Source organism: Octopus sinensis, linkage group LG3 (assembly GCF_006345805.1).
Source record: "Octopus sinensis linkage group LG3, ASM634580v1, whole genome shotgun sequence".
Classification (NCBI taxonomy): domain Eukaryota; kingdom Metazoa; phylum Mollusca; class Cephalopoda; order Octopoda; family Octopodidae; genus Octopus; species Octopus sinensis.
In genome coordinates, this window is record NC_042999.1 from 151,568,549 (window position 1) to 151,588,314 (window position 19,766).

Sequence of the window (19,766 nt, forward strand, 5' to 3'; positions counted from 1 at the left end):
GAAAAAAGCACTCAAAGTACCTAAAATTATTAAAGGTAAAAGACAATCCAATCCCCCAAAAGGTTACTTATCAGCCCCAAATTACCCACCAAAAATACAACCTCACTAGTCAAAAAATGCAACTGCCCTAACTGCAGGACCTGCATCAACTTTATGGAAGGTTCAACATATGAATTCAAGTTAGGTCAAATATTCACCATAAAAAAATCATTTCACCTGTGCATTGAAGAACTTAATTTATGTTCTCAAGTGTGGTGACTACTACATAGGTCGAACAGGCTTGACCTTGAGGGACAGACTGATGGTACACAGACAACAGATTCAGAGCCCCACGACCAGGGAAATTCCTGTATGTAAACACTTGGATCAATGCTCTACAAGCAGAAATCTAAAATACCAGATTTTCCCTCTCTGTTAAAGTACCAGAAACACTTCAACCCAATTCCAATTAAATAAAGAAAGTGTGCTTAATAAAAATACAAATCACAAATAAATATTCTCTAATAATACACTAGAAAGAGAAAACCCAAATTATTCATGAAAAACGACCAGAGACAACAGATACAAATCAAAAAGTTTAAGTAACAGGCTTCCTCAGGGAATCAAAACCCTAACTCCAAATTACTGCGCAATAACACCATACACCTTTTCAAACACTAGTTGCTGATGTCACCTCAGACTAAACCAATGAGATTTTTCTCTGGTCAAAACCGGACTCTAAGTTAAAAACAAATAAGCTTCAAGCCAACCAAGCCAGTGGTTTCTTAAGGGAACCAACCAATCGGAACACTAGATGTACATAAGGCAAAATCAGGTTACCAAGTCCTCACCAGGAAGTCAACCAAGCAGAACATCGAACTTTGCCAAGTTAAAAATATTTTGATGAAAACTAAAATATTTGACCATAACAAATGATGTCACTAAACACAATCAGAACTTGATCCTTTACAGTGGTCAGCAAGGAATGAAAACATTTGACAGACAAATGACATCACCAGGAAGTTAACTTACCAGAACACTGGACTTTGCCAAACAAAAATATGTTGATCAACATACCCACTAGAAAAACAGAAGCTGTCATCAAATTTACAACCAATCAAAACTTGATCTTTTGCCATAAAAACATATATGCTAAATGAATTTTTACTTATAACATTTCGATCTCTAACAAGCAACCAATATGAAAAACCTCATGTATTACAGCTGAAATTGAGAAAGAACTCCTTCATGCATTACGACAGAAATTATAAAAAAAAAAAACGTTTTTCTTTCTCTCCATCTTTTTCTCTTTTTTTGTTATTATAAAAATTCAATATAACTGAACGTTCAGTCATGTATATTTGTTATGATCTTCAGTGAACATTTAAACATTTGATCATTTAGACATGTTTTCCCAAATTTTTCCTTGTAACTTTAAACTATCCCAAACCCTCCATTTATAAGTTTTATCACTGATAAGCAAAATATTGTTGAAACCGGTTTGGTATTTGAATAAATTTATTACAAAATTTTAAAATGACTACACATTTTGAGACTCAGGTGCATTTTCAAGCCTTAAAACAAATTCTTCTATATATGTATATATGTACACACACACACACACAGAGGATGTTCAGGCTAAATTTGGCATATCGCATTAAAGGAAAAGAAAGTACAATATCCCATTGAAAAATAAAAGCATTTTAAAAGATCAAAAAATATCAACTAGGTTATGGCTGAGAGATGTAAAAGTTTACTCAAAGTAGCCATCATCAACTTCTATCAAAGCTTCAAGACAGCTCTGGAACCAGGTGCATGCATTCCTCACTCAGTCCTGGGGAAGATTTTCAAGTAGTTCCTTAATTTTGGCCAACAGCTTGGCCTTGGTGTTGCACACAGAGCTGTTAGTGTCTCTTACAGCAATCATGATGTTGACGTTTTGATACCCAACACAAATCATCATTTGGATGGTTTCCAAGGCAGTGAGCTGGCAGAAATGTTAGCAGACTGGGTGAAATGCTTAGCGGTATTTTGTCTGTCTTTACGTTCTGAGTTCAAATTCCGCTTTGCCTTTCATCATTTTGGTGTCGATAAATTAAGTACCCATTGTGCACTGGGGTCAATTTAATCACTGGCCCCCTCCCCCAAAATTTCGGGCCTTGTGCCTAGAGTAGAAAAGAATATTTTTTAAGGTGGTGAGCTGGCAGAAACGTTAGCATGCCAGGTGAAATATTTAGTGGTATTTCATCTGACTATGTTCTGAGTTCAAATTCCACCGAGATCAGCTTTGCCTTTCATCTTTTCAGGGTTGATAAATTAAGTACCAGCTGCATACTGGGGTCGATCTAATCGACTGGTCCCCTCCCCCAAAATTTCATGTTTTGTGCTTAGAGTAGAAAAGGATATTTAGATGGTTTCCAGTCCTCTTTGCCAACTAACTTCTTTTCAACTACAATTTTAATCATTATCATCTCCAATGCTGTTGACTTTCACCAATGCATCAAGCTGTTCCGAAAAAGAGGAGACATTAAAACATTCTGTGTCCAAATATTCTGTGTGTGTGTGTGTGTGTGTGTGGTGTGTGTGTGTATGTGCAGCATGGAAGGCAGACATTAAATGATGATGATGATGATATATGTGCATATATACATACATGAATCATCATTTAATGTTCATTGTCCATGCTGGCATTGGTTGGACAATGTTACCAGAACTGGTACGGTGGTGGGGAGCTACACCAGACTCCAGTCTGATTTGGCATAGTTTCTACAGCTGGATGCCCTTCCTAACACCAGCCACTTTACAGAGTATATTGGGTGCTTTTTCATGGCACTGCATAAACACTTTTACATAACACCACACGAGCACTTTTACTCCACCAGAAAGATTGGTCTTAACACTTCTGCTGTGGAGTACAGGTCTTCTTGAGTACAGCAAGGTGCCTGGTATCTCAGTCCGTGGACATCTCACCTGAAAGGTTCAGTGTCCTGAGGTCTGTTCTTCAGTACTTCATCTCATGTCTTCCTGGGTCTCCCATTTCCACTGGTTCTATCAACTTTGAGAGATTAGCATTTCTTTATGGAGCTGTTGGCATCCATCTGCATCACATGACCAAACCAGCACAGTCTTCTCTCTTGTACACAGCAACCAATTGCTCTTATGCCTAACTTATCTTTCAGAACACTGGCACTCTGTTGAACATGTACACTTACATTACACATCCAGCAGAGCATACTAGCCTCATTCCTTTCTGACCTTTGCGTGTCCTCTGCATTCAGGGCCCACGTCTCATTACCATGTAGAATTGATGTCTGTATACATGCATCATACAATCATCCTTTCACTCAGAGAGAGAAACCTTTCATGGCCAACACAAGTAACAACACTCAGAATTTCCTCCATACTATTCTTATTCTAGCTATCATACTCTTCATGCATCCTCTGCCACTACCAATTTGGTCCCTCAGGTAACAGACTCAGGTGCCTGGTGCAGCCTCCACTGCCTCTAATGAGCCACCAGAGCTTTTGAGAGAATTAATTTCCTGAGTCTCTAAAGTTTTTATGGATTGTGTGCATCTTCTACTTATGAAAACTATCTTCTCTGATAACCATCCAATTCACCCACTGCACCTCTTGTATGTCCATAGGTTACACTGGGTACACTGTAGGGAGTTCCTGCCAACCCCTTTCCTACAAAATGAACAGGTCCACCTGCCTGAGCAGGATAGGTACCTATCAGTTTTCTTGCTTATTAGGACCTTAGTCATTGTTAAGTTAACCCTAAGACCCTTTTCCACACCTGGAATTTTTTATCTATCCCTATATGGAATCTGCTATGAGGACAAAATCATCAGATACACACACACACACACACACACACACACACACACACACACACACACACACACACACACACATATATATATATATAGGTTATGAGAGGTAATGGTGTCAATAAAACCTAAAGGTGTCAGGTAATGCCGAGTAAGTGCTATGGACAGACCATAGATAAGCTCCAGGTTCGGTGATTATGTGAATAAGGAGTCCAACGTAGGTCATATATCAACATGTGTATATATCAAAAAAAATTTTTTTTCGGAATGAGATAAAAAGCCAAGGCAGTGAAGATTTTAGAACATTTATAAATAGAAGGTCTTAAAATTGAACCTAAAACCATGCTATTGGGAAGCAAACTTTATAACCACACACCCTTATATGCGCTTATATGTAACATACAGAAAAGGAGAGGTGGCACCTTGAGCATTAACAACTAATAACACAAAGTAGTAATGACATACATACATACATGATAGCATTCCACTCGTGACTGAAGAAGACCATTGCTGACCTTCAGGAACATTGCGTGCTCTAGGACTAACATATTTTGCATTTGTGGCTCCGTTGGTGGCTAATGAGCCCTGCACTTGACAAGCATATACAACTGCAAGCATTGCAAACCAAGCTTTCCCCATTCACTACACCAACAGTACACGTTCAAGTAGCATGCTTAAGTTCTTCATAAAGAATACGTACTCTCTCAAAAGTGTCAACCCCACTCCTTAACCTGCTTCCTTCATCTGTGGTGATGACATGCATTGCTCTCCCAGCCAGTCTCCTGCATATCACATATATACACACACATACATACATACATGCATATATACATACATGCATAGGAAGGGCATCCACCTGTAGAAATTCTGCCAGACCAGATTGGAGCCTGGTGCAGCCATCTGGTTTGGCAGTCTTCAGTCAAATCATCCAACCCATGCTAGCATGGAAAGCGGATGTAAAACGATGATGATGATGATGATGATGATGATGATGATATATATATTGATTGTTAAAAAGAACAACAAACATTAAGGCAAGGCAACCATCTTAAGTCATATACAATATCATTATTGGAAAAAATTTTTTCCTATAATAATATTGTATATTACTTGAGATGTTTGCCTTGCCTTAATGTTTTCTGTCCTGTTTAACAATTATATATCTGCAGCATCAGAAATTTGCAATGGCTCCATAACTACTGTCTCAGCTATAACATTGGAGCCCTAGTAATCCCTTACAGCACTTACTTAGTATACCTAATCGTTTAGATCACTTGTGAACTAAACCCTCATACTTTGTATATATGTGTGTGTGTGGTAAGTAGCTTGCTTACCAGCCGCATGGTTATGGGTTCAGTCCCACTGTGTGGCACCTTAGGCAAGTGTCTTCTACTATAGCCTTGGGCCGACCAAAGCCTTATGGATGGATTTGGTAGACGGAAACTGAAAGAAGCTCGTCGTATATATGTATATATATGTATATGTGTGTGTGTGTTTGTGTGTCTGTGTTTGTCCCCCCAACATCACTTGACAACCGATGCCGGTGTGTTTACGTCCCCGTAACTTAGCGGTTCGGCAAAAGCATCTGACAGAATAAGTACTAGGCTTACAAAGAATAAGTCCTGGGGTCGATTTGTTCGACTAAAGGTGGTGCTCCAGCATGGTCGCAGTCAAGTGACTGAAACAAGTAAAAGAGTATATATATATGTGCCCCAGCATGGCCACAGCTCAAGAGCTGAAACTGGAAAACATAAGCATAAATATATATATATATATATATATATATATATATATATATATATACACATATACGTATACATACATATGTGTGTGTGTGTGTGTGTGCAAAATGCCTCCTTAATGTTTCCTTCCACCAAAGCCACTCACAAAGCTTTGGTTGGCCTGGAACCATGGTAGAAAACACTTGGCTACGTTGGCCATGCAGTAAAATTGAATATGAAACCATGCTGTTGGGGAAGCAAACTTCAAAACCACACAACCATACCCATACTTAAATGTAACCTACAAAAAAGGAGAGGTGGCACCTCGAGCATTAACAACCAATAACATAAAGTAGTAATGACATTGTTACTAGTATTTACTAATTCCATTATATGCTAACTTGCTCTTCCATAATAACAGCTTCCAGAAAGAGTTCACAAGAGCATTTATTTCGTAAATGTACTTCCATAGTATTTATAGTCCAACTACATGTTTATTGATTACAGTTGTCTGAACATTGCAAATGGATCAACGACCTACTTTGTATGCTAACCTACACATGACTTGATCAAACATCCCTCTGCAATACTAGAATCTTTGTCTTATTTATTATCTCATGCGTTTCTGTCTTTCTTTCTCTTCCTCTATTTTTCTCAGTCTGTCTGTCTGTCTGTCTGTCTGTCTATCTGTCTGCCTCTTTCTGTATACAAATACATACATACATACATATATACATACATACACATGCATATATGCATACATGCATACATACATACACACATACATGCCTACATACATACACACATACATACATGCATGCTGATATACATACACATACATACATACACACATACACAATACATTCATGCATACATGCATACATATATACACACATACACAATACATACATGCATACATGCATACATACACAATACATACATGCATACATGCATACACACATGCATACTTACATACACACATATATACATACATGCATACATACACATACATACATACACACACATACACACATGCATACATGCATACACACACACATACATGCATACAGGCATACATACACACATACATACATACACACATACATACATACACACATACATACATACATACATACATACATACATGCATGCACACACACATACACACACACACACACTCCATATAATAAAAAGGGAGGAAAAGACAACAGAAAGAGAAGAAAAGAAAAAAAGAAAGAAAGAAGGATGAGAATATAGAAACAAATATAAATACACAAATATAGAAAGAAAAGCGAAAGAATATCAAAATATTGAAAATGGAATAAAAATGAAGGGATTTTCATTTTGCTTTACAGTTTCATCATTGCCAATCTCTCTCACTCCTTGTCTTTCATCTCTCTCTCTGTTTCTTTCATTCTCTTTCTTGCCACCCACTCTTATCTGTCTCTTATAGAAAGTCAATTTATATTTTCAAATACAAATACTACACACAAATGTCATATTCCAATCTGTTGGACAGATATTGTCTTATTTATACCATCTCCTTTCTTTGTTTCTTTTCTTTCCCTTGTTCTTGACTTCCATTCTATTTTAGTTGTCTTTCTTCTTTTTCTTTTTACTTTTCTAGATTTCTCTAACGTCTGCAGCAAGTTGTCACCTTCAATTTGTCCTTTTTGAGAACTGGTAAAGAGATCATGTTACATTTGCACGACAAATGACTCAGACATTGATAATCATCCACACATTTCCTACTCAGTTTTCTACTCATGAATATCTATGAATCTCTACATGTCACTAGCTATAAATTCTCCAAGATAGAGCTTCACTTCTACAGACAATCATTATTAATGGTATTAGTTTATAGATGGCTTAAGAGTGGTGGTTTTTATAGAACCAGTAATGCAACAAAGTGTCTGAGGTCAGCCTTGATATAGCAGACTCATGACCAAAGTTTACTAGCTATGATCATCCCACGTATATTTATTAATTAATTATTTTATTATTCTAGTTTATTTTTAACCTGATGAGTGGCTATATTTATATCGAAGTGATTTTACTACTATTATTGATTTTTTTAACTATAATTGGAGCCTGGTGCAGCCCCTGGCTTCCCAGACCCCGGTCGAACCATCCAACATGTGCTAGCACGGAAAACGGAAGTTAAACGATGATGATGATGATGATGATGATGATGATAATCATTTCTTAAATATAGCCACGAAATGTGTTGTTATTCTACCAAATATATACGTTTTTATTATTATTTTGCAATTTACTTAATCATTGGTATATTATTGTTATTTTATTTTTAATATTTCTATTATATGTAATTTTCTAGATGGTGTAATTTAATTGTTCATTTTGAATTGATAAAAGGTGTTTTTTTTCTAATTTATATATATATATATATATATATATATATATATATATAGGTTATAAGAGTAATGGTGTCATTGAGACCCAAAGGCATCAGGTAATGCTGAATAAGTGCTAATAGACAGATCATAGTTAAGTTCCAGGTTTGGTGATTTTGCAAATAAGAGGTTCAATGTTGGTCATATGTCAGCGTGTGTATATAAGAATTTTTTTTGCATAATGAGATAAAAAAACCAAGGCTGTGCAGATATTAGAACATTTATAGATAGAAGGTCTTACAGCTGTTTCCAGGATATTAATTAATTATATCCCTTCATCGGAGACGGTGTGAGAGGATGGTTAAGTAATAATTAATTTAGATGGGATACAAAATAGAGAGTGAGGTGGAGGAAAGAAAATAGATGTGAGATATGTAGGGACATTGAATTTGTAGATCCATTTTTCAGCAGAATGGTATATATATAAAGGCGGTGAGCTGGCAGAAATGTTAGCACGCCAGGCAAAATGTGTAGCTGTATTTCGTCCGCCGTTACATTCTGAGTTTAAATTCTGCTGAGGTCGACTTTGCCTTTCATCCTTTCGGGGTTGATAAATTAAGTACCAGTTATGCACTGGGGTCAATATAATCGACTTAATCCGTTTGTCTGTCCTTGTTTGTCCTCTCTGTGTTTAGCCCCTTGTGGGTAGTAAAGAAATAGGTATATATGTACCTAATGAGAAAAATCCAACAGCATTTTAAATTGTTCATTCCAAAATGAACAATTTTAAATGCTGTTGAGGTAGAGTGTGTGAAAAGTTTTATTGTTATACGTGGGTTGAACACACAGTGCTTCTAGAACTCAGTTTTGTTGATGTGGGTGGGTTTTCTCAAGAATCTCATATCACCAGACATCTCAATCTATTGTCATTTCCTCTATGAGGTCCAACATCCTGAGATCGGTCCTCACCACTTCATCCTATGTCTTCATGGATTTCCCTCTTCTACAGATACCATCCACTTTCAGTGATTAGCACTTCTTCATCATGGCACTCTGTCAGTTACGATGATGAGGATTCCAGTTGATCTGATCAACGGAACAGCCTGCTCATGAAATTAACATGTAAGTGGCTGAGCACTCCACAGACACGTGTACCCTTAATGTAGTTCTCTGGCAGATTCAATGTGATACAGAGTATGACAAGGCTGGCCCTTTGATATGTATGTATGTATATAAATATATATATATATATATACATATATATATATATATATATATATATATATATATATATATATATATATATATACACACACATATATATATATAATATATTACACATATATATATATATAAACCATTTCTCATTAAAATGTGTGTGTATGAGAGTGTGTTTGTGTGTGTGCATGTGTGCATGTATGAGAGTGTGTGTGTGTGTGTAAGGTACTCTGGGGAAATAGGGCCCGGCTAACTACATTGTTCAGTTAAAACAATGGCAATCTGTATATATTGTTATTCTTTTCTTATGAGTTGCAATTTGTAAACCTGAGGTAGAATACCAGTTATATACAGTGTTCATATATGTATGTACGAATGGGTATGTGTGTGTGTGCATGCATATACAGTGATTCCTCACCATATCAAAGTTCACCTATCGCAGTTTATTATTTAAGCTTACGTCAATTCCTCCGTAGTGTTGTTTTGCATTTATAATAAGACAAGACAAGTGAGACCATAACCCATGGCCTTTACCAGTGGTGTAGCCAGCCCACTTATGCATACCTTTCCTGCTTTGGACACAAAACTCTGCTTAGGAAGACCTGTTGAGGCAAGTGAAATCATAATCGAAATTGAAATCAAAATTGAACCAAATTTGACGACTGGCACCCATGCCAACTTTCCTTTGCTTGCGAAGACCTGTTGGGGCAAGTGAAATCGAAATCGAAATTGAACCAAATTCAATGACTAGCACCTGTGCCAGTGGAGAGCTAACAGTTCCATCTGAGCGGGATCACTGCCAGAGCAACTGTCTGGCTTCTGTGCCGGTGGCACATAAAAAGCACCATATGAGCGTGATTGTTACCAGCGTCACCTACTGGCACTTGTGCCAGTGGCACATGAACAAAACATTTGAGCAAAGTTGTTGCCAGTGCCACTGGACTGACTACTGTGCAGGTGGCACATAAAACACACTATTTGAGTGTGGCCATTACCAGTACCGCCAGACTGGCCATTGTGCCAGTGGCACATAAAAACACCCACTACACTTACAGAGTGGTTGGCGTTAGGAAGGGCATCCAGCTGTAGAAACTCTGCCAGATCAGAATGGGCCTGGTGCAGCCATCTGGTTTGCCAGTCCTCAGTCAAATCGTCCAACCCATGGTAGCATGGAAAGCAGACGTTAAGTGATGATGATGATAATAGAATAAATATATACAAATTATTAAAATAATGGAAAAAAGTATACAGTACTGTATTGTTTCTACTTTGGATTTTCACCTATCGCAGGGGTTTTTGGAATGTAACACCTGTGATAGTCGAGGGATTACTGTGTATATATATATATATATATATATATATATATATATATATATATATAACGAGAAGCTTTATGAAAATAAACAAAAGACGAAGGCAGGTGGAGTACAAACAAACAATTGTATTAGTATGGCGCTCAGGAATATAAATAAAACAATCTTTTACGTTTCGAGCCTACGCTCTTCAACAGAAAGATACACAGAAAAGAAACACGGAGAGAAACAAGGAGAGAAAAAAAATGCGTGCAGAAGCTAGCGATTCAACATGGCGAACTTATATATATATTATATATATATATATATATATAACGGAAGCTTTATGAAAATAAACAAAAGACGAAGGCAGGTGGAGTACAAACAAACAATTGTATTAGTATGGCGCTCAGGAATATAAATAAAACAATCTTTTACGTTTCGAGCCTACGCTCTTCAACAGAAAGATACACAGAAAAGAAACACGGAGAGAAACAAGGAGAGAAAAAAAATGCGTGCAGAAGCTAGCGATTCAACATGGCGAACTTATATATATATATATACATGCACACATATACATATGCATGTATGTAATCATATACTTGTATATATATGTGTGAATATGTATGTATGTGTTTGTGTATGTTGATATGTGTGTGCATGTGTAGATGTGTGCTTGTTAGCTGCATGTGCATATGTGTGTATATACATGCATATCTGTATGTATGAGTAGATATGTGTATGAAAATTTGTAAATATTTGCATTTGTGTATACATGTCTGTATAGTATATGTGTATGTCTGTGTGCGCTTGTGTATATGTATATATGTGTGCATTAGTACGTTTGTGTGTGTATATATATATATATATATATATATGTATGTATGTATGATTACCTGTATGTGCATGAGTCTGTGTATGTTACCTTCTATAATAAATGTAAGGAACACAGAAATACTGAAGTTAACTAATGTCAGCCAGCAAACCCCCATATTCTTCCTGTAAACCTGTAGTTATAATGGTAGACTGATATTTCCCTCCAAAAAAAGCCGCTTGGTGGATAAGATTTCATAATAGCTGCTTCATACAGAGAAAATTACCAATTTTAATTCTGTTAGCCAGGAAACAGCCTGTCATCCTCTCACTCAGCTAAAACATCCTATAAATAGAAGCAAAATGATGTATTATAAATGATTTTTCCTTTGGGTCATTATTATTATTATTATTATATTATTATTGTTGTTGTTGTTGTTGTTGTTGTTATTATTATTATCATTATCATTATTATCATTATTATTATTTTGTAGTGGCTGGGGAGAGTCATTCTCCTTTAGTGCTTTATTATTTAACATTCATTTATCTATGTATATATATATATGTGTGTGTGTGTGTGTGTATTTGTGTATGTATATATATATATATACACACACACACATATATATATATATATATATGAAATGGTTGCAAGATGCAATGAAAATTTTAGGTGAAATAAATAAGTAAATGAGTGGAAACTTTACCATTATTATTATTATTATTATTGAGTGAGAGAGCAGTGCATGCCATCAAAGTGACACTGGGGTAAAATATACGAAGCCCAATATACCCATCATGACTACCCGTCTGATAAAGGTACACCAGGCACATGCATCACAACCATATGTGCGCGACATGGTGATCTCATATCAAGATAAACAGCACATGACCTTGCAGGTGGGGCCCAGTTAGAATTTTCTTCAGGTTGAGTAGCCCATCCGCTCAAAAGGTCCCTGAATAAGGGTTGTTTAAGGATGTTGAAAGAACCACCCATGTTTCCAGAGGTGAATTATTCAAACCCCTATTATTATTATTATTATTATCATCATCATCATCATTATTATTATTATTATTATTATTATTATCATTATTATTATTATTATTAAGGTGGCAAGCTGGCAGAAACGTTTGCACACTAGGCAAAATGCTTAGCGGTATTTCGTCTGTCTTTATGTTCTAAGTTCAAATTCCACCAAGGTTGACTTTGCCTTTCATCCTAGTCCCCTCCCGCACAATTTTAGGCCTTGTGCCTATAGTAGAAAGTAACTCTATATAAAAACAAATATGTCTATGCATATATGTCTAACTAAATTCATCAACCTGACATCAGTAATTTAAACTTGTTAAGTAATATCAGGACTGAAATGTTTTTTTCTCACACAATAATCAGTCACACCTAATGTGTTAGTCATTGTTCTCTGTCACCTGTTCAATACAGGAGAGATTTATGAGATTTTCAAACAAGACAGAATGAAACAAACAATTAGTAACGGTAAAAAATTTAAAAATAAATCGACAGTACAAAACACACAAAAATGTCAAGTTACGCCATTGGTCCAGATGTTGTTGTGTGATTGAGAAGTTTGCTTCTGAACTACAAGGTTTTTAATTCAGTGTCAATCTGGGCAAGTGACTTCAGCTATAATGCCATGGTGACGAAAGCCTTATGAGAAGATTTGGTAGAAGGAAACAGGAAGAAATGAAAGAAGCCCGTCATGTGTGTGTGTGTGTTCTTTTATTGTTTTGCTTCTTTCAGTCACTTAACTGAAGCCATGCTGGAGCACTGCCTTGAAAATTTTTAGTTGAACAACTGGACATCAGGACTTTTTTTTTAAGTCTTGCACTTATTATATTGGTCTCTTCTGCTAAACTGCTAAGTCATGGGGATATAACCACACCAACACCAGTTGTCAAGCAGTGATTGGGGTGGACAAGCCCAGACGCAAAGACACATGCACACACACACATATACACAATGGACTTCTTTCAGTTTCCATCTATAGAAGAAGACACTTGCCCAAGGTGCCACGCAGTGGGACTGAACAGGAAACCATGTAGTTGGGAAGCAAGCTACTTACTTCACAACCACATATATAAACATAAAATCTGAAGGTATAAGAGGTTAAATAAATATATATTTCCCCCTCAAACATCCTGACTGATGTTTCTATATACACCTCATGAAATAATTTCTTTGCTCTGAATTTCTGGATTTTCAGTTGCAGGGACACTCTATATTACACTTCTCTGTAACTGATTACTGTGTGGACTGATAGCCGAGCCCATAAGCAGAGCCTTCTGTGATAGCTGCACAATTCTCTGAATCCATATCATGTACTACTTTTAATTACAGTTTAATTAAAGTTGCTGTTAGTTAAGCCATCATCGGACTGCAATGCATTGAAGTTAATCTTGGCTTTATACAGTTTCTCTTGAGTTAAAATCTTCCTCGAGTATGTGAGTTAGAGTTGGGTGATAATCAGGTTTTAGGGTGGATTGTTATGGAGAGGTGTTTTGGAGAAATTTTTATTGATTAAAATTGGGGTTATGTTATTGTTTACAATTTATTCATGAATGTAAAACTTTGTAAGCAGGTGTGAATGTTTAGGTGTGTCCCTTTTGGTAGGTAAGTATGAAATATGCCAGTAGTTTCAGTTATATTTCATTTTAATGACAATGTAAAGATCAAAGGTTCAAAGTTTAATCCAGCATTTAAGAACTATTTTATACATAAATACATACACACCTTTTACAATGCTCCACTTTTGCATATATCCAGAGCCTAAAATAATATATTATGTATATATATAATTTAAATTAAGCAGAAAATGGAGAAATTTTGATCAACAACAATAGACTACCATCGATTACTATTTTTAATACAGAACTTATCCTATCTAACAGCTGTTTCTGCTTCCAATGTCCTACAGTGTTGCAAGTGAAAATTCTGAGAATAATATTCATCATATATTGTAACACATCTGATCTGGAACATGGAGCTTCATCAGAGCGAAGAAAAATATTTAAATAGACAGGTGTATGAACAACAAGCAGGTGTATTAGTTTAACACTCAGGAAAGTGAGAAAGTCATTTACATTTTGAGCCTACGCTCTTCAACAGAAAGGAGTAAGAGAAAATGGACATATATATATGAAATTTTGAATTTAGTTCATGGACCTCAATTACTACATTTGCAGACTCTCTCTTGACACAAGCAAATATGTTTCAATGTATGAATTCAAAAGGTGATCTGGACGTGACCACCCTGTCAATTTTATTGGTTTGTTTTACATGTTTTAACCACCACAATGTAAATAGGACTACATCATCTAATGGTCTTTTTTCTTTCTGCAAACGAAATACAAAAATGGAATAGTGAGTGGCAAGAAGTTTACTTCTCAGCCACATGGTTCCTGGTTCAATCCCACTGCATAGCACCTTGAGCAAGTGTCTTCTATTATAAACTCAGGCCAACAAAGGCCTTGTAGGTGGATTTCATAGCTGTAAACTGAAAGAGTTGTGTGTGTGTGTGTGTGTGTGTGTGTGTGTGTGTGTGTGAGTGTATGCATGTGTTTACGTCCCCATAACTTTGTGGTTCAGCAAAGGAGATCAATAGAATAAGTGCCAGACTTACAAAGAATAAGTCCTGGGGTTGCTTTCATTAACTAAAAGGCAGTGCTCCAGCATGGCTGCAATCAAACAACTGAAACAAATAAGAGAATAAAAGAACAAAAACTTATCTCATTGCTTTGAGATTTCGATGATGGGATTGTTCACTCATAGAATAACATTGTTGGGTGAGTATGAAAAGCTAGGTTTGGTCAGTTCGAACCCAAAGCAGATAGAATATTTGAGTCAGTTGAGTTGGTTTAAATGCTAAAGGGTTAAATGCTAAAGGGCTAAAAAACATGAACGGATGAGATGGTCATGACTGGAATGCCTATGATTATTTAGGGCTGACCTGGTAGCAAACAACAAGAATGGCAACACTCTTCAATGAAGGACATATATAACGTTTTGCAGTGTGTCCAGAAAACAAGACAGGATGGCCACAGTTGGGATGTCTTTGATTATAGCTCTGCTCAGTCAGAACCAACTTACAACTAAATAATATAAATACTACTACTACTACTACTACTACTACTACTACTACTACTACCACCACCACCACCACCACCACCACTACTACTACTACTACTACAACCAACACCACCACCATCACCACTACTACTACTACAACCACCACCACCACACCACCACCACCACCACTACTGCTATCATACTTTTCTACTCTAAGCACAAAGCCCGAAATTTTTGGGGAGGATGCCAGTCGATTAGATCAAGCCCCGTACACAACTGGTACTTAATTTATCGACCCTGAAAGGATGACAGGCAAAGTTGACCTAGGTGGAATTTGAACTCAGAACGTAAAGACAGACGGAATACTACTAAGCATTTCGTTATGGCGTGCTAACGTTTCTGCTAGCTCACTGCCTTACTACTACTACTATTATACTGCCATTACACAATGCTACCAAAACACCAGTATTTCATTATCAGAACTGAGAGTTTTCAGGAAAATGACAGAAGTGGGTGGCTGGTTGTTTTAGTGCAAAATTGGCAATTGGGAAACCTGAAATGTTTTTCATAAATCAAAACCAGTGTGTGGGATTTGAGAGTAGAATTGCAGTTTGAATCAACATTTAATAATAATAATAATAATAATAATAATAACAATAATATGATTATGACGACAACAATTTTTTTTTTTCTGAATTAATTTTTTTTATTGATTTAAATCTAAATTTCAATATCAGTGTTTAGTTTTGAAAAAAGAATTCAATTCCACTCTCTCTGATTTTGGCTTATGAAAAACATCTGTTTTATCAATACAGAAAATAAAATTTCAAGATGATAAATAGCAAATAAATAAAAATCAAAAAGAAGCAGTAAAAAAAAAAAAAAACTGTCCCCACCCACTTCCCCCCTCCAAAAAACCCCCACTGAAAAATGCTTTGTTCAAAATTTTCAATGTCTTTTAAATTTTTTTTTTGTTTTTTCTTCCATTAAATGTCTTCTTATTAATTAATTTTTCATTCATTCTCTTTTAAGATAATTCACTCTCACCACTGTAAACCACAAAGATACTCATCAACCTTAGTACTCTGATGACAAGTTGCTTCCCCATCACCACCACCACTCTCTTCCCCAGGTTCTTATTCTTCTTTTCTCTTTCTCCCTATGCTTTTCACTTGCTTATCTCTAAGTGGAGCAGGATGAGTTTAATGCCCTTCCCAGCTCAGACCTACCCACAGCTTACACACAATAGAACTTATTAGTCACACTATGTTGACATGTCATTCATTTAACAATTGTGGTGGGGTTTTTTGGAGTTTTTTTTTTCCATTATTGTTGTACCAACAACATTAAGATAAAAATCATCATCAGGAATGGCTGTGTGGTAAGTAGCTTGCTTACCAACCACATGGTTTCAGGTTCAGTCCAACTGTGTGGCACCATGCGCAAGTGTCTTGAAGTGGAAAGCCGGCCAAAGCCTTGTGAGTGGATTTGGTAGACAGAAACTGAAATAAGCCCATCATCATCATCGTTTAATGTCCACTATCCATGCTGGCATGAGTTGGATGGTTTGACTGAGGACTGGCAAGCCAGAAGACTGCACCAGGCTTCAATCCGATCTGGCAAAGTTTCTACAGCTGGATGCCCTTCCTAATGCCAACCACTCTGAGAGTGTAGTGGGTGCTTTTTACATGCACCAGCACAGGAGCCAATCACCTCCACTACAGACTTGGTCACCTAGGTAGTGGAAGCTTCTAGAGGGGGCTGAGGACTGATCCTTGGTGAGCCCCTACTTGTACCCAGAATTCTTCACTATACTCATTGCTAACCCTCACCTTACTGACATCATCTCTGTACAGGGCTTGTACAACTCTTACCAACCACTCGTAATATATATATATATATATATATTACAGGGATGTACTTGCATAGCAAGTGACCTGATCTGAGATCATGTGCTGGAACGAAAACAATTGCAGCATGGAAGGTGTTTATAAGCCATTTAAGAAACACACAAAAACCGTTACATTCACTTCAACATTTAAATTTATTTTTGTCAAAATATTTTTGTTGCTTTGAGACTGCAACCTGTTCACTGACAAAATTCCATGCTGCATCATGGAATTTTGTTAGTGAACACATGTATGTGCGCATACACACATATATGTATATATGAGAATGTATATAATCATTTTACTTGTTTCAGTAATTTGATTGTGGCCATGCAGGAGCACCACCTTTTTGTGGAAAGATGAATGGAAGCATGACATCACCATCACTAGTGATCACTCCAAATACCATGATGTTGACTGGGTGTTTGATTTTTATCACCCTTGGTACATGTCCTCAGATTGCCCTGCTCTCAGATTGGCAATGAGGGCCAGTCAGACAGTACTGGCATTGACCACGTTCGAATGGTGCTTTTTACGTGTCACCTTCATGAGACCAGTCAGGCGGCACTGGCATTGACCACGTTCGAATGGTGGTTTTTACATGCCACTGGCATGGGTGCCAGTCAGGTGGTATTGTCATCACCCATGACAACGACAACAACAGCCTGGTCTGTCACATGATATGATATATATATATATATATATATATAGAGAGAGAGAGAGAGAGAGAGAGAATGGTTGTATACTGTCAATTTAACGTGACAGTAGGTGATTACACCACTGCTGTTTAGCCCTAGGAAGCATCGACGCTCCTTGATGGCTTCGACACATTTTTTTCCTGTGTCCTTATGTATTTACGAAAATATATTTCGTAAATATATAAGGACACAGGAAAAAAAAAAAATGTGTCGAAGCCAACAGGAAGCGTCGATTCTTCCTAGGGCTAAACAGCGGTGGTGTAATCCACTACCGACACGTTAAATTGACAGTATACAACCATTCTATCGCCCCCACCACCGTACATATCCCTATGAGATATTTAGAAATTTTATATTTCTGATATATATATATATACATATATATATATGTGTGTGTGTGTGTGTGTGTGTGTGTGTGTGTGTGTGTGTGTGTGTGCGTGTGTGTGTATACATATACATACATACATATATATATATATATATATATATATATATATGACTGATTGAATTGATTGATTTATCTGTTGATTATTGTGATCGGTACAGTCCAACCTAGAACTTTGTTCATTCATGTACCCTCATGTGGGATTTGAGGCCAAAGTCAGATGCATTAATGGCTGCCACTTACTGGACACACAATGACATGCTCTGCTGATTTAGTTCTAGCCTTCATTGCCGCACACATTTTCACTTGGCTGACTCATTTTTTCATTTTCATAGGCCTCTATTCACATTTGAATTGCTTGCCTCTATTCAGACCTGTTCATGGCCATGATTACCCATTGCTCTTCATCAATGTGACATGCACACCCACACAGACACACACAAGCACACACACACACACACACACACATATGCACCCACGCACACACACACACACACAAACACACAGACACGCACACACAAACACGACAGGTTTCTTTCAATTTCTGTCTACAACATTCATTCACAAGGCTTTGGTCAGCCTAAGGCTATATAATAGAAAATACTTGTCCAAGATACCATGCAGTGGGAATGAACCCAGAACCATGTGGTTGGGGAAGCAAACTTGCCACAGCCACCCCTATATAAATATATATATATATTTATATATATATATATATATATATATATATATATATATATATATATATATACTCATACAACACAACACACAAATTATAGGAAGTGTTTATCTTTTAATGCTTTTAAGCATGAGTTCATGGGCTGAATGCTTTTTATAAAGTGGATATTTGAATAAAATATTGGAGGTGTGATTTTACAGTCAGTTGCACATTATACTACCAACAAAACAGCAATGAACTAACACCAATGATTCATCTAACGAGAATGAAATAAAGAAAGTTATAATATGCCTGGCTTGGCATCACAACACATTGCTAATGGCAGAAAATAAAATACATGACTATCATAAATATTTATCAGCTATGAATGTTTATCAAGCAAGCCTAGACCTTATGATCAAAAGGTGATCTAGACATGACCACCATGTCAATTTTATTCGTTTTTGTTTTTCATGTTTTAACCAGCACAATGTAAATAGGACTACATAATCCAATGGTCTTTTTTTTTCTTTTATTAAAACAGTATAGAGTGATTTGAGTGTTATTTGACTGCTATTTTTGGTTGGTCAAGCAATTGCATTGAGGCTCTCTTGTGGTGTGTTGTGGTTGAGGTGATGAAGATAAAGATGGTATGGTTTTTAACTTGAGGTCAGCTTTGATATAACAAAGTTATGACGAGAGGTATTTGTGATTTGATCACCTAGCCAATGAATCTAGCACAACATGATCCATCGTATCCTTCCTCTTTTATGTGTGTGTATGTGTGTGTGTGTGTGGTGTGTGTGTGTGTGTGTGTGTGTGTAACAAAATTTCTTATCTTG